We start from the raw sequence: 13,540 nt of genomic DNA, 5'->3' as shown, positions 1-13,540 counted from the left end.
TGACGATTTGTCAAACCCAAAGACATCAGCACCTAGGATGAGAACTCACTATTTTACAAAAATTGCTGGGAAAACTGGAAAATAGTATGGCAAAAACTTGGCATAGACTCACATCCCAAATGCTTTAACAAAATAAAATGAAAATGAGAACAGGATTTTTTTTTTCCTATTCGAAAGAGAATTTTATTATCAGTACAGTTGAAATTGACAATGCACAAAAGCACACAAGAGGCTATTGTCCTGGAGGTTTTCACTCCCTTCCCACTTGGAATGCCAGGGAGAAAACAGTTGAAGAATACATGCAATCACAAACAATGATCAACTCTAAAGACAAGAGGTTTGGTCCAAAAGAACCCAACATAATTAATCCAATGACTGTGAACAACTTCACTAAGTAAGATGAAGATATTGCAATCATAATGTTTCCTTCGGCTTCCCCTTCAGTGAACCCGGGGGCCTGCTTGAGGGAGATGAGGACTGAATGCATGCGGGACACATCCTTGGCCTGCTTGCTAGACTTGGGGTTAAAGTCACACAGCCGAGCCACCCGTTCCCACTCAGTGCCAGGAGAAGTCTCTTCAACATCATTTACAAAAGCTTCTTCAACTGCCCTTTTATTTACTTTTGTTTTTTGTAGTTGTTCATCTTGCCTTGCATACCACTCTTCCAATTCTTTTATTGCTTTTTCTTTCCATTCTGCTTCTTGCTTCTGAGAATTAGCATCAAGGACTTCTAGATGTTTCATTTGTTCTCTCCATTTACGGATACTTTCTGGTTCTGACTGTAATCGATCTACTTGTGAAATAGCCGTGTAATTATCGTTTGTACCATTACTCTCCTGGTAGTATTCTCCATTCATCACTCCATCAATAGCATCCGGACCTCCGGGGTTCTCCCTTTGCAGGGAGGCGGGCACGCTGCCACTGTCGAGGATGCTGAAGCCCTCGTCGTTCTCGATGCCCGCGATCTCGCTCTCCTGCTGGGCTAGGAAAGCCGCCGCCAGATCTTCCTCGATGCTCCTGTGCTCGCCACCCAGTTACCCACCGGGGGGCCCCTCACCCCACCCGGGACCCCCACCCCACCCCGGGGCAGGGGCCGAGGCGGCGGTGCCAAACGGATGTACTTCAGCCATGGCACGCAGAGCCGGAGCGGGCAGACGGGAAGCTGGTCCAGGGGAGGGAAGGCAGTCAGGGACGGAGGTCAGCAGCCACTGTGGTGCTGGTGCTGGTGGGAGTGCGAGAACAGGATTTTGATCTAAAGAACAACACCAGAGATCAATTAAAACGATCAAGAAAAACTCTATCAGATCTATGGAAAGCAGATAAAATTATTATCAAACAAGAATTAGAGTACAATATAAATTTTGACTACATTAAATTTAAAAGGTTTTGCACTAATAAAATCAAGGATACCAAAATTAGAAGGAAAGCAGAAAGTTGGGAAAAAATCTTCACAACTAGGAGTTCTCATAAATGTCTCATTTCTAAAGCACATAGAAAATTGAAAATTAGATCAAATTTATAAGGTCACAAGCCTATCCCCAACTGCTAAATGGTCAAAGGATATGAATAGACAGTTTGTAAATCATGTGAATAAATGCTCCAAATCACTACTGATTAGAGAAATGCAATTTAAAACACACCGAAGTATCATTCACACCTATCAGACTGGAAACCATGGGAAAAAGGTAAAATTATCAATTTTGGAGAGGTTGTGGAAGGACTGGGAAATTGATACATTGCTATAGAGTTGTGAATGGATTTAACCATTCTGAAGAGCAATATGGAACGATGCCCAAAAACAATAAAAATGTTCATTCCCTTTGACCAAATAATTCCAAATCTAGTTCCATATCCAGAAGAAATCATTAAAAATGGTTAAAGTCCCACATGTTCCAAATATTCATAGCAACTCTGTTTGTAGAGGAAAAGCATTGGAAATTGAGGGAATGTCCATCAATTGGGGAATGGCTAACCAAGTTATGAATATTATTTTTCTATAAGAAACCATAAATGGTTGGACTCTAGAGAAGCATGGGATTACATACAGGACCTGATGCTCAGCAAAGGGAACAGAACCAAGGGACCAATGTGCACATTAACAACAACATTGTGAGATGATCAACCTTGATGGAAACAGCTTCTCTCAACAGTTCAGAGAGCTAGGACAACCATATTAGACCAATTATGGACAATGTTATCCCCATTCAGAGGAAGAAAAGCAAAATAAAACCAAGGAAAACACAACACAACAAAAACAAAAACAAAATGAAACAACCCCTCAGAATCTGATGACACTTTATAAAAATTGTCTTTTATGTATCTCTTTCTATTAATCCTAATTTTCATGCTGAAAATGACTAATCTGTAAACATGGTTATCAAAAATATGTATGTACAATCCTTACGTGAATGTGTGCTGCTGATGGGAGAGGATAGGAAGGGAAGGAGAAAGGAAACTTTGTAACTTGAAAATGCACATTTGCATATGGATGAAAAATTAATAAATGAGTAATTTTCAAAAATGTATAAATGATCATTGGAATAGATTCAGTACTATAGAAATAACAGTAAATGATTATAGTCATACATTCTTTGATAAACCTAAAAACTTCTGCTTCAAGGTTAAGAAGTCACAGTTTAAGAAAAACTACTGGGAAAACTAGAAAATAGGATGGCATAAACAAGGTATAGAACATAATTTCACACCTTATACAAAAGTAAGGTAGAAATGAGTTTATATGATTTAGATAGAAATGGCAATACCAAAAGCCATTTACAAGCTCAAGATGTCATTTACCTCTTATATCAATGGAGAAGAAAACATTTATGAACAACCAAGAGTTAAAGAACATTATAAAATGCAAAATTGATAATTTTGATTACATTAAATTTTAAAAGTTTTTGTTAAGACAAAATCGATTCAACAAAGATTAGAAGGAAAGTAGAAAGTTGGCAAGAAATTTTAAGTCAGCCTGTCTGGTATAGAGAGAAATTAGTCCAATTCATAATAATAATGAGCCATTCCCCAATTGATAAATGGTCATGATATGAACAGGTGTTTTTCAGATAAACAGATTAAAATTATCTTTAGTCATATGATAAAATGTTCTAAATAAATCTTGATGATCTGAGGTACCACTTCACATATATCAATTTGGCATAATGAAAAAAATGGAAAAGGAGAAATGCTGGATAAGATGTGGAAAATTTGTTGCACTACATTTTTAATATTTTGAAATTTTATTTAAGGCAATAGGGTTTAAGTGATTTACCCAAGTTCACACAGCTAGGCAATTATTAAGTGTCTGAAATCAAGATTTGAACTCATTTCCTTCTGACTCCAGGTTTGGTGCTCAATTCACTGCACCACCTAGTTGCCCCTGAAAAATTGGCACACTAATGCATTTTTGTGGAACTTTGGACTGATCCAACCAATCTGCAAAGCAATTTGTAACCATACTCAAAGGCCAATAAAACTGTGTATGCTTGGAGTGGCTAGGTGTTGCAGTGGATAGAGCACCAGCCCTGGAGTCAGGAATACCTGAGTTTAAATATGGCCTCAAACACTTAATGATTACCTATCTGTATGGCCTTGGGCAAGCCACTTAACCCCACTGCCTTGCAAAAACCTAAAAAAAAATAAAAAAAAAACTGTATATGCTCTTTGAGTCCACTATGTCACTACTAGGTCTGTATTCTGAAGAGATCATAAAAAAGGGAAAAAGACATAGACAAACAAAAACATTTACAGCAGCAAAGAATTTTTTGTTGGTAAAGAATTAAAAATAAGAGCATGCCCATCAATTGAGGAATGGGTGAACAAGTAGTTTTATGTGAATATATTGTAATACTTTTGTTATATATAAAATCATGAGCACATGGATTTCAGAAAATCCTGGAAAGATTTATATAATAAATAGTGAGTAAAGCAAACAAAACCGGGAGATCATTGTACATACTAACAGCCACATTATGTGAGGATAGTTTATGATAGTCTTAGATCTTTTGGGCAACACAGTGACTAAAGACAATTACAAAAGATTTATAATGGAAAATTAGAATGCAGATCAAATCAAATTATTTTCATTTTTTGAATAATTTTTTTCTGCTTTTTATCATTTGTTCTGATTCTTATTTTACATCATGCTAATATGTAAAAATGTTTAGCATAACTGTATATAATCTATATTAAATTGCGTGCTGTCATGACAAAGGAGGAGGAAGTCAAGGGAGGAAGAAAAATATAGAACTCAAAATAAAATGAATGTTGAAAATTCAATAAAACTTTGCATTTAATTTTAAAAAAGTGGAAATACTATTAGCTGGGGGAAAAAAAGAATACTGTAGTAGGTTGTCATTTCCTTCTCTAGGACTTTTAATATATGAAGAAAATGAGGTAAATAAGGTTTAGTGTCCTGCCCAGCGTAACAGAAGTAGAAAGCTTCTATGACTTGATTTGAATTCTACTCTTCCTGAATACAGGTACAATATTCTTCCCATGGAAGCCCCAATTGCTAATAACGTTGCATGGAATTGTCAGGGAAGACACATGTTTGCTGTGAGGGCTTGCTGAAACCTTTCAGGGATACTTCTCCACATTTGTTATCCATCTGTCACCCAAGTCTTACCTGTGGCTCTAAGAAACTTTTACATGTGAAACAGCCATATTCTAGTAAAAAATCATTTCAGCTAAATATATGAACCAGGCTGAGAGCAGTTAATAGACCCTTAGGTTGGGTTAGTGAGATAGCTATAAAAAAGCATGTGAAAATTTCCCCTTTTGGAGTAGATGAATGGGAACAATTTGTTCATCGCCTGTGAAGATGACTGCATAGTGTTTTGAGCTTGGTCAGTTATTGAAGTTGCATAGTCATCCACTTTACTCCAGAGCATCCCTTGTTATCTTGAATTTTGTCCTGCCATTGGACTTCAGAGACTCTGGAAGAGAGAGTGAGACTGATCACTTTATGTAACTCTATATCACTTAAATCTAGTTGGTGTGGGAGTGAAAATATTACCCTATAATGACACTTGTTTCTTTTGAAAACAAAGGATGAACACCCTTCCCTTCCCCAGATTTGATTTTCTCACCTTGCTTTTCTATTTATAGCATCAAAACTTTTCTATCACTCAGTCTTCCCCTTTCCAAATGTAGCAACTATATCAATTCACAATTATAAATTATTATTTTTAGTAATATATTATCTATAACATGCATATGTACATATGCATGCATATGCCATATAGGTTTATGCATCTAAGTAGTTGTGCATCATCATATAATTACAAATGCATATGCAGATCCTTAATTTTTGCAAAAGGAAAGACATTAAACAATATAGTAGCTACATGGAAGACTACAATTCAGTTCCCATTTTTGGTAAATCTTCCCAAAAGGGCACAGTAATTGGACAGATATGCAATTTAAAATAGAAATACAAATAACTATACAAAATATACAGTTATTTTAGAATGATGACTTATCTATTTTTTTTGCAAGGCAATGGGCTTAAGTGACTTGCCCAAAGACACAAAGATAGGTAATTATTAAGGGCCTGAAGGTCCTCCTGAATCCAGAGCCAGTACTCTTTTCACTGTACCATCTAGTTGCCCCATGATGACTTGTCTAAATCTTTGACATATACTTTTTTACCTTTACAAAATGAAATTTTCTGGGAAGTCCTAATTTAATCAAAAAACCAGATTCCTTGATATTTTAAGTCCAAGCAACAAAAAAACAAGGTCACTGATTCAAATTGGTCATCTTTGTTTACTACTAAATTGTTCGTGGATTTAATTCTTGCTCTGTTGAAAAAGCATCCAACACTAAAAAAGAAAATAAATGAAAAATTGATAATTCTCATGGTACAGAATAAAAGTATGACGCCAGCCCTGGGAAAAACAAACAAACAAAACAAAATATCAAAGTATATAATCTGACTACTCTACCATAACTACTGTTTGGGCTTAAAAATTCCATAAAATCTTCAAATAATTTAGAATTTGAAAAGTTATATCTTCTATGCCTTTAAAATTTTCCTTCTTGAAAATTAGCTTTGAAATTTCTGGTTAGATCTTTCTAATCAGATTTTTCTAATTAAATTTTTCTCATATTCTAGGACAAAATATCATTTTCATTTTTATCAAGAATATTTTCCCAGAATAAGTTAAAAATTAATAAGGCTTAACTTGGATATGCAGAAAACTTTAACCTCCCATATCTCAATTAACAAGATTGAGTTCTGAAATCAGTCTTTCTTTTCTCCTTGGATTACCAGATTTTACATCATCACTCATTTCATTTCCCAGTATTGCATAACTTATTTTGCCATCACTGGACACTTACTCCACACATTTATCATTTTCATAATTTAAATATATATTTCAGTTTCAGTTTGTCTGTGTTATTCACAAGTGAGCCTTCACATTCTTCTTACTTCCTCATATTTGAAAGATAACTCATTTGATCAGTGTGGATACCCAATACAGACTGTAATTTTTTCATGTCTTAATAGACTCTCCAGGTTTCCCTGATTGTTATACCACTCGAGGCATGGACTACAAGTTCCAGCAGCAGGCACCACCACCACCAGAGGAGTCGTAAGACCAGAAAAATAATAATAATATTATCTCGTATTTATATATAGTCCATTAAGGTTTGGAAAGTGTTTTATATGCATTAATTCATTTGATCCTTACAATGGGTGGTGTAAAACTCTAAGAGAAGCAGATTCTTGCTGACTGCAGCATTAATATTAGGTTGCATGATATTTTATGTATTTTGTTAAACATTTAGCAATGGCAATTCAATTCAGGCTGCACTTGGGAGGACTGCAAACATGACAATTTTGTTCTCAACCCTGTAATATAGTCGTTATTATCATCTATATTTTATAGATGACAAAACTGAGTCAGAGTAGTAAAGTGACTTGACCAGGGTCACATAGTTAACAAATATTTAAAGCAGGTTTTCAATTTTTACCCCATATGCCACCTCACTATCTCATAGTTTTAGAAAAGTTGCCTATGAGGAGCAGAGAGGAAGTCTAGCTACTTCTGTTGCTTGATTAGCCTGTTTGGAAATGAAAGGTTTGGGAAGAACTACATGCAACTCAATTTGACCATTAAGCATCTCAGAGGCATAGATTGAGGTCAATATCTTAATTCCCAGGAAAATGCAACAAAATAGACAAACAAACAGACAAAGGACAATTTTCTCAACACATGAAATAAAATCAAATAAAATACACATTTAGTCTTCTTTGAAACTGATACCTTTTGTAGTTTTTCCCATTTGACAACAATTTCACTACTAATTCCTAAATTAGCAGGATCTGATTTATCTCTGCCCTTTACTGGATAGAGTTCAACCAAATAATTGCCAAGATTTTCCTTCACTCCTTACTGAGAGATAACTTGATTTATATTCTTGTTCTTACTGCCTGATAAATGTAAGGATTAATTTTTTTATTTTCATGATCTAGTTCCCCAGAAAAGAGAGGGCTTAAAATTGGGTTATATTACTATATCATATAGAAAGAAATATCCCTTTATGGAACCCATAAAGAACTGTGAGGATCAACAAAAATCTTCACATATATAGTTTGATGAAGTTCCAGCTTCATGATTCAGAAAGATAAGCAGAAATCAAGTCAAAGTTAAGGTAATATAAATATTTATATATATATATATGTCTGTATATATATATATATATATATGTATATATATATGTTCATTTTAAATTATCATGTGTGAATATTTAGAAAAGTGAATAAACAAAAGCTGGATTGCATTTGTACTTTTCAAGTTTGTATTCTTCCACATTCTTTTAACTTAATGAATAGTGTTTTTCAAAGAAGAGTCACATAATGTCCATGCTAAAAGGCATTTTGAAAATATTATGCTCCCTAAATAAGAATTTTCTTTACATCATTAAACAACAAGCATTTTTATAACCCTAAAGAATTTGATCATTATTTTGCCATGGATATGAAATCCTCTCTCCCTCCCAATCTTTTACCCAGGAAACAGTAAAATTCTACATTACCTGATCTAGAGAAGGTATTTCAATTGCCGTTATAAATCTTGTAATTATCCCTGAAAATTCTGATATCCAAAATATCCCCCCATCACAATTCTCCTAGAATGTAAGTACCTTAATATTAGAGATTATTTTGTTATTTTTTTTGTATTTTTGCATCCCCAACACAGGATAGTTAAGTACATATAATCATTTTATCTCTTGCTTATTTCTTCATTTATTTGTTCTTTCATACTTTGCAGGTAAGTACTGCCAAGCAGCTGATAAGTCATCATACAAGTTTAAACTGAACACCTTCAATGATAGGAAACTCAAAAATTTCTAGACAGACAATTCTCAACTTTAAATTACTCTTAGAAGTTTTTCAGTGAATCAAACTGAAATAAAAATTTTGTCAAATTATACTCATTGCTCCAAGCTCTTTGCTCTGTGACAAAAAAGAATGCATTTAGTCTGTTACAAGAAAATCATAATAATTAACATGACAATTATTGTTATCATTCCTTTATCTCCAAGTTTTCTGATGCCTAATTTCTTCAACAAGTTTCTGTAGACCACAGTTTATAGTTACCTTGCTGATTTCCACTTCTTCTGAATTATTACTTTCTTCCTTTGGAAAAGAGAATAGACAGAAGTCATGGAGATTTGGCCTAGACAATATTAAGCCTATAAACAGACATTAAAGCTTCAAATCCCAACAATAAAAAAAAAATTTTAAGTTTACAACTTTATACATCATAGAACATCTTCAGTGAAGGTCTACCTCTTTGGCAGGAAAGGGGAAGTAAAACCCAGCTAGTTGGTAGAGTGGAAAAGACAGCAGGAGACTTAGCCAAAGTGAAACCCATGTCCTGGCAATGAGAAAGCAGCACTCATCCCAGGAGCTAGATAGCAAAGCAGGAATCAGGGTCCCAAACCCAGACAAAGTCTGAAACCTGAGAACATAGGGGCAGAAGACAGGACTGGGTTGGCAACAAAGCGATGCATAGACAAAGCCTGGACATATAGAAGGAAACAAACTTTTGGATAGAGAACAGCTTGGTCAATGATAAGCAAGGGCTAAGAACCCCTGTGCAAAAACCTAGGGACTATTCTCCCAATACCACAGGAGCAGGGCTCAACAACAACAAGCAATGACAATTGAAAGTGTCAACAATAAGAAGCTACTATGCAGATGGAAATGATAAAAATGCCACCTCAGAAGAAGAAATCAGTGAGGAATACCTACATGGAAAGTCTTAAAGAAGTTGGTGAATTGGACTCAAATCCAAAATCTCATAGATGAGCTTAAAAAGATTTTAAAAACCAAAGAAGAGAGAAAAAAGAAAACTGAGAGAAAAGTAATTAGATCCATGGAGGAAAAATGTGAAAGATTGATCAAAAATCAGCACCTTTAAAAGTAAAAATAATCAACTGGAAAAAGAATACAACTTTTCAAAAATGAAATTGACCCTCTGGAAAAGAAAAACAACTCATCTAGAACTCAACTTGAACAACTGGAGAGGAAATGCAATTCAGTAAAAAGTAAAATTAACCAATAAAAAGGAAACATTAAAGTTACTGAAGAAAACAAAATCCTAAAAATTATGTGAACAAATAGAAGCTAATAAATATATGAGACACGGGATTCATTGAACAAAATCAAATGACTGAAAAAATTGGAGAAAACATAAAGTACCTTTTATGAAAAACAAATCTCATGACTTGGGAGGTAGATTCAGAAGAAACAATTCATGAATTATTGATCTACTAGAAAACCCAAATTAAAAATAAGAGACTGGAAAATATCTTTCAGGAAATTATAAGGAAAAACAGTCCAAATATATGAGATAAAGAAGATTAAAATAGACCTTGATAGAATAAACAGAACACCTTCAGAAAGAGACCCCAGTTTAAACCTCAAAGGACTACTTTAGTCAAATTCCATAATTCTCAAATAAATGAGAAAATTCTACAAGCAGTCAAAAATAATCATTTTAAATCATTTTAAATTCTCCCTACAAAATAGGGAGAATCAGAATTAAACAGAACAACTCAGCCTCAACATTAACATTCAAGTAAGGCCTGGAATATGGTATTTCAGAGGGCAAAGAACTGTGGATTGCAAGCAAAAATTTACTAACCTGTAAAATTCAGCATATTGTCAGGAGAAAATATGGATAATCAACAAAATAGAGGAGTTCCAAAATTTCCTGATAAAAAAATTTTAAAAAAAAACTGAACAAAGTTTTTGATCTTTGAAAACAAAATTCAAGAGATACTTAAAAAGGGTAAATGGAAAGGGGGAAAAACAGGGGAAGAGTAACACTTGTATGTCTTGAGAATTGTATTTCATTTAGGATAATTAAAGGGTTAATATACTTGAAGAGATTGTACTAGAGGATGTGGATATAGTTGACACTTGTCCTTCATTATTGAAGAAAATCAAAATGACATCTCTATATTTGAGAAAAATTATTGTGCATCCAACTACGACTGATAAGACCTATATTGAGCTCAGAATGCTCTGTCATAGATTGAGCACAAATAATCCAAGTGGGGTATGTTTCCTTTGAACTATGCTAATTCTACTTTGCTTATAGAGCTCAGCACTTTCTCTGATTGGGACAACCTACAGTAGGCAGTCCTGGGTCAGTGTCTCCCAAACCTTGAAATGAATTGTTAAGTTCTTAAAAGAGAACTTCAGGATATCCCAGTACTTTAGAAAGCTTATAGGTTCTGGACAAAATTAAAAAAGACATAACTTTACTAGATACTTAGAGATTTATAATACAATAGGGGCAAAGAGTTGGAACATACTGAGAAGAAGAGCTGCACATATAAAGATTAGGAATGGATTTTATCTTAAACCATAATTTAGTAAACAAGGGTTTTAGTACCATGGTTGGAGTCTTGGTTGGGTAGTCTGTAGGACTCTGGTTGGAGTACTATAGAGACGAAGGAAAAAGTATACAGAGAGGAATTGGATATGAAAACATCATAAAGCTCTTTACTTTGTAGGATTCTTTAGCTACAATTGGAAAGATTATGCTTAAGTGGAAGTTACAAATGGTTCATGCAATCATTTGAATTTTCATGATACTTTGGTTCATTAGAATAGATTGTCTATGGAGAGTACCTGAAAAGGGGGTAAGGTATAAAATGGTTATAATGTGATATGATTCATGACTCTAGAGAAGCTTATTTCCTATGAGATAGAAGAGGAGAAGGGACTTATTGCTTATGAGACAATGCTGTTTGGCAATAAATTAAGCAAGCAATCAATCAACCTTTGAGAATAGAACAATCAGGTCAGAGAAAAGGAAAATATTTTGGCATAGAGGATTTAAGTAAAGACAGGGTTAAAACAATCAAAACATAAAATGAAACACTATACTGGGAGAAGGCTTTAGTGGATGAATAATGTCAGGTGAAGAGTCACAAAGCCTTATTATAGAAGGGGAGAGAGTGTGAACACTGAGTAAATCTGACTCAATAGATTTGACTCAGAGAAGGAATAAACATAAATTTTCAATAAGGCTTAAAAATCTATCCTACCCTATAGGGAATTGGGGGAGAAGGGAAAATGATAAGAAGGAACTGATTAAAGGGAAGGAGAAGGTAAAAGTGAAAGTAAACAAAATTATATTTTATAAGAAAAGTTAAAGTGAAAAATGTACAAACATTGGTGAGGAGGAGTAAGAGGAAAGGAAAGAGAAAAGTTCAAAAGGGGAAAGATAACATTTATTTATTCATCTTAACTGTAAATGTGAAACTTTCCCATAAAATTGAAGGATATAGTAGAATGGATTAAAAAACACAATACTATATGTTGTTTATAAGAAACACATTTGAAGCACAGTGATACACACAGAGTAAAGGTACAAGACTATAGTAAAATATACTTTCCTTCAGCAGAAGTAGAATCAGAGGGAGTGATCCTGATCTCACCTGATCTCATATAAAGAAAAATAAAACATAGATCTCATTTAAAGGGATAAGGAAGAATACAAAATCTTCTTAAAAGGAACCCTAGGAAATGGCCGGGCATACACATTCTTAGAGGAGAAGCTGAATGCATTACAAGGAGAGGGGCAAAATACTATAATGGTTGAGGACCTCAACATTCCTTTGTCAGAACTAGATAAATCTAATCACAAAATCAATAAATAGTAAGTTTGGAAGGAGAATAAAATCTTTGAAAACTTAGATATGATAGACTTCTGGAGATAAATGAATGCAAGAAGAAAAAAACATGATTTTCTCTGCAATATATGGCACCTATAGCAAAACTGACCTCATACTAGGGAATAAAATCTTTACAATCAAATACAGAAAGGGAGAAATAATAAATGCATTACTTTTCAGATCATGATGCAATGACATTTCCATGCAACAAAGGACAAAGAAAAAAACAAAAATTAATTGGAAACAATAGTTTAATTTTAAATAATGCATCAAGTCATAGAAATAATTAGTCATTTCACACAAGAAAATGATAACAATGAGACAGCATATCAAAATTTATGTAATTCATCCAAAGTAAATTTAAGGGTATTTAATTGTTCATATTCAACTAAAAATCTAGAAAATGAATAATTAAATACTAATTAGAACTTCTGAATATCAAATTACAGTCTAATAAAATTGAAAGTAAGAATATCATTAGTCTAATAAATAAAACTTAAAGTTGGTATTATGAATAAACAATAAAATATAACTGTTTAATTTGATTAAACAAGAAAGAAGACATGAAAAAGGGTGAATTTACCATCAATGAGTAAGAAATGAAAATGTACTTTGGATTTATTTTGTCTAATTGTATGTCAGTAATAGAAAACCTGCTTTAATTGGATGAATATTTGAAAAAAAGTACTAACTGCCCAGAGTAGCAGAAAAGGGAATAAAAAACTTAATTAACCTCATTAAAGAAAAAGAAATTGAAGCTTTCATTTAAATTCCCTAAGAAAAGGTCTCCTGATCCATAAGGATTTACAAGTGAATTCTATCAAACATTTAAGGAAAAGTTAATTCAAATTCTACATAAACTATTTTTAAAAATAGGACATGTTCCATCAAATTCCTTTTATGACACCAATATGCTATTTATATCTAAACCAGGAAGAGTCAAAAGAGAGAAAAAAATTATAAACCAAACTTCCTAATTAACATTGATGCAAAAATCTTAAGTAAATTTTAGCAAAGAGATTATAAAAAGTTTTGCTTGGTTCATACAGTATAATCAGGCCGGATTTATCACTGGTAGGCAAGGATGAAATTGAATACATCAATAGCAAAACCAACAGAAATGATGTGATTAACTCAATAGATGCTAAAAAGGTCTGACAAAATATAGCATTTACTCCTATTGAAAATATAAGAGAGAGTATATATAATGTTGATGAACAAGATGAATTTCCAGTAAGATCAGGGTGAAACAAGGATACCCATTATCACTATTAAAGGTAAATATAGTATTAGCAATATCAACTTTAGCAATAAGAGAACAAATAGAAATG

General features: G+C 33.4%; 1 pseudogene; it reads right to left on the bottom strand.

The window, feature by feature from the left end:
• Positions 1 to 250: 250 nt before the first annotated feature.
• LOC141506855 (clathrin light chain A pseudogene) lies at positions 251 to 1,132 on the bottom strand (annotated as a pseudogene).
• Positions 1,133 to 13,540: the final 12,408 nt, after the last annotated feature.

Source organism: Macrotis lagotis, chromosome 1 (genome assembly GCF_037893015.1).
Source record: "Macrotis lagotis isolate mMagLag1 chromosome 1, bilby.v1.9.chrom.fasta, whole genome shotgun sequence".
In the NCBI taxonomy this organism is placed as follows: domain Eukaryota; kingdom Metazoa; phylum Chordata; class Mammalia; order Peramelemorphia; family Peramelidae; genus Macrotis; species Macrotis lagotis.
The sequence above is the reverse complement of the archived record's forward strand: the minus strand, read 5'-3'. Positions and strand labels throughout refer to the sequence as shown.